The following is a 4688-nucleotide window of genomic DNA, read 5'->3' as shown; positions in this document are numbered from 1 at the left end:
TCCCCCCCAAAAAAAAAAAAAAAATTACGCCACTGGTATTTACAATACCGTAATATTATTATATTACCGTCTATTAGGTATTATTGGTACCAAATTATTCAGCCGTTTGCATTCGTCGTATATTTAATAAAACATTTTAAAATTGTTATACGCAGATTCCTAACTCATTTTAAAGTTATTCTGAGTGCGCTCGATCATATTAATAATATGTCGTCTGATAAAACTATTTGAATTAAATAATATATTGTTTTGTTTAACAAGTAATATTTGTTATAATATAAGGAAGGTATATTATTGTATAACAGTTTGATATATTATTTAACGTCCGTTTTAATCGCTTGATTGTATAATGACATTTTAATGGCGTGTACCTGCGTTATGATAGGTATATATTTTCGAATTCTGTCGCAAAATAATAACAGTCGACAGCAGCCTGCTGTCGTGTACCGACGGACGTTATCTATTTATTATTCATTCATCTTCTGAGTTCCAGTAACTGCACCGGAGTTTATTGTTTTGATTCCTCCGATGGCGTTGACATTTGTATATAATTTAGTCGGAAACTTTTGATCCTTCGTCTCTACGCTGTCAAACTTTCGACCGTATACGGTCTACGCGATACCTATACCGATAAAACGGTGCCTTTTCAGAGGCTCCAACGCACATCAAAAGCTGGATTGTCCTTAAAATCAAAAGACTATGGCCGCGACCGTACGCGGTATACGGTATCCGGTTGCCCGCTAGCGTAAGTGGTATACATATATACATATATATTATATATTATATATATATATACCTGACATGCGTCCGAATGCGTCATGGAAATCACAATAATATCATTATTTTCGTCCCCGGAGACTTCTTTGTTTTCCGTTTAAAACGCGCAAACTGCTGAGGGAAAACCGTATAGACCTACACACAACAGCCGTCTTTCATTCCCTCGGCTGTCCTGTTTAATGTTTCCAACGCACTTCCTACGACGCACTGTCAACCGGACGTCAACGGGAAAAGGTTCTTATACCTGAACTCCGTCTGTCCGTCCGTCCGCTCGTCTCTCGGACGACGAGTGTCCGTGTTTGAGGCGGAGTTTTGGCGTGGAAAAGAGAAATGTTTTTTTTTTCCGAAATTTTTCACTTTATCCACGGGAGTAACCTCGTAGTGACTATACATGCACACAAATCATGTATATGTAAATCCTGCAGCCGTTCCGAGGACATTCCGCGAGAAAACGTCGAGACGGATTGCAGGATAAGAGTGATATCCCGTGCATTAGCATACGAAATGAACGCATTGAATTGAGATGCTATATTTATCATGAACGAAAAAAGAATCTCTCGGTAAACAGACAAATGACGTGAAATTCGCAGCGGACGAATAAAATCGCTCTTTAGATTAAAATGTTTCCGAAACGCATTATACCCGCTGTATATGTAATAATATAAAATACGCGACGCCGTTTGGTGCGTGGTCACTGGTCGCATCAGCTGGTATATCATTGGTATTACATTATGCAGTGCGCGTGCCCTGATTAATAACCACCAACAATAATTTTGGGAAAAATATTAAAAATGTAATATGATAACTTAACACCAAGTCGACATTGTAGGTTTATGAGAGAATTTTTTTTTTTTTTTTGTTACCAATGTAATAATATAAACACGTCCTTAAAAATTATTACGCACACGTTATTATTATTATTACTACGATATAGCAAAATGTAATGATAATATAATATAGGTATCGTTAAAACATTTACAGCTCAAACAGTTATTAAAATTATGTATGTGTGTAATGTTAGTATAAAAATAGCACATTATATTTTGTAGTTATTATAGCTATAATAGCTGTAAGCCACGACATATTACAATATATAATATATAATATTATTATTATGTATAATAACGCAGAAAAACTATAAAAGTTAAAAGTTTATCTATAATATATTAATATATTAATACAATTTATATGTCATAAGTTTAGGAATTTCAAATAACACTGTTTATATAAATTTATATAAAAACACATAATTTATTATGTATAATAGCTGCCAAAGTAATAATATATTATAATATTTAGATACGCAGCATATGAGTACTTAATAATATTATAAACAATCACTAAATTTTCAATGAGTCAATTCACTATTGACTAGTGAGTTAATGGTCCCTTAAATATAATTTAAAGTGGCACATGATTTGTCTATCAAATCAATCAATATTGTATGCCATCTTACAAAAAATGTTAATCTTTTTCGAATATAATTCGAATTTTTAAGTCGTCTATAATAGTTTAATGCGGTTTAATGTAACGATTTGATTAAATAATTATCATTCAATATTAATTACATTAAAATACAATTTTAAAATGAAGATTTAACATTGTGTTTTTAATTTTTTTTCTGGTATATTTTAATAAAAAATAATAACGTTAATTTTTCAAAACAACCGAACAAAACATAATAAATTATGTGTATTCAATTGAATTTTAAATCAAAATGGAGCTTTTACAATATTTTCGCTGAACTGAAAAGGGTCTTCAAAAATAATTAATTTCAAATTGAAATTCATTCATATATTACGAGAAAATGATATTGTATTTCAATGATATTATATTTCTACTAGTGTGGTGGTTTTTTGTGGAGGATATAATTTCAATGAAAAAATGAATGCCAAGAATTAAAGAATATTATAATTTATAGGTAACACTTTTACCATTTACATTATAAGAAATTTAAATTATTTAAACACTGAGGTATATTTTTTCTCTGAAAGTACTGACTACCAGTTAGTACTTTATTTTCAGAAGTCAGAAACAGTTATTCTTTAATAATGAAAATTTCAATCCTTTAAAATATTCTATTAAGTTATTATATAATAATATACCATAAGATATTTTATGGTCTCTCAGTGATAAAAAATATAATAGGTAGGTACTAATAATAATGCAAAATAAAAACATCCAACTCTTTTTGCAAAATGTTAATAACATTTCACGTTTATATATGTTTGTTAATTATTATTTCCTTCACATCTTTGGTTTGTAAATAGAAACAGCTTTATTCGTAATATTTTTTACTACCCGCAGCGCAAAAAAATGTGGTGGCAGAATAAAAACGTACATTCTTACCCAGTGGGGGGAACCCGTTGTTGGTTACGCTAAGTTAGCGTCGCTAACAACGGCTGTTGAATACTTTTTAAAGTTTTCAAGACCTTTTATACTACACTTTGTAGCTTCATTCCACGAGTAAATGAATTCCCCTTTGATTATCAAGTATAGGTATACAAAATATTATAAGTATAAATTCTTTTCTTTAATTTTTCGAAATAATTATTTTACCTTAATTCGGCTTATTGTACAACAACATCAAAATTGGGTGCACGTATTAGGTTTAATGAATAATAATAACACAGTACTTATTGAAAATGGCAGTTGACAGCTAACTCGTATCACAAATACGAACTGTCGTTTAAATCAATAATAAGTAGCAATTATATTTATGCAGTGGAGTATTCAGAAGTTTTCAAAGGGAGAGACGTGATTTTATTTATAACAGTTAGATGATAAAAAAAAAATATTATTACTTTATTAAAATGTATTATTTATGTATAAAATACGAACTTGGCTCAAAGGAGAAAGATTGAACCCCGTAACCCTACCCTTCCCACTATAAATATGAAACTGACTCTGATACGTGTACTGTATTAGTGTTTGTCAACCCACATTTTATATTATAATATAATATACAGAGTGGTTCTCCAAGCATACTCACTACCATTTTCCTTCAATGAGTAATGCGCATTAATTCAAATTCTGAATTTTGGAATTTTCTAATATACCAACTTAATGATTTTGTTTTAAAATACCTAGAATTTTTCATGCAATTTAAAGAGTGTCCTGCATAGTTACAAACAGTTGTTTCAAATGAGAACCACCCTGTTTTAATTGTAATTGTCAAGAAGATGAATAATATATTTCAATACTGATGGAGGTAGCAATATTTAAATTCGAACAGGTAATTTTTGATTTATTTAACTTTGTGTATTTAGGATAATATAATATGTCCATAATAATAAGTTTGGGAGATTCAGGGCCTGCGATGAATTTAAAATCATAGTAGTTATTAATTAATATCGGGTTTATTATCATTTTAAAATTTGTAAAAACTATCTGAGTATAGGTATATTATATAATAAGTTTATTATCAAGGCTGGGCAAGTTAATGATTTTTTTAAACTCAATTAAGTTAATATGCACCAATAACAAAAAGTTTAAAGTTAAAAGTTTATTTAGCTATAGGTTAACTCAGTTAAGTTAAAAGTTAATACACACTTTTTCTTAACTTTTTATTAAGTTAAATAAAAGTTAATTTGTTTATACAACGTTAGCGTACTCAATTTTTTTCCAACCTAAGACTAAATTATAGACTAGGTATAAAGCAGTGGCGTGTTGACCGTGATTTTGAAGGACTACAGTTTTCCGATAGTTTTAAAGGGGTGCCGGTTGGGTGAGTACTGGATTTAGTGAGAAATTGTAGTACCTACAAGATTAACTTCATCTAAAGATGATATTTAATAAGCATAATAACTTAAACAATAAGTATTATATTAAGTAGTCAAGGGGTAGTACCTTACCAGGTAGATCATTCTACAAATTAATTGCCCTATAAAATACTTCACTTCGCCATGCTA

The sequence above is a fragment of the Acyrthosiphon pisum genome, chromosome A1, assembly GCF_005508785.2.
Source record: "Acyrthosiphon pisum isolate AL4f chromosome A1, pea_aphid_22Mar2018_4r6ur, whole genome shotgun sequence".
NCBI lineage: Eukaryota > Metazoa > Arthropoda > Insecta > Hemiptera > Aphididae > Acyrthosiphon > Acyrthosiphon pisum.
This window is presented reverse-complemented; position numbering follows the sequence as displayed.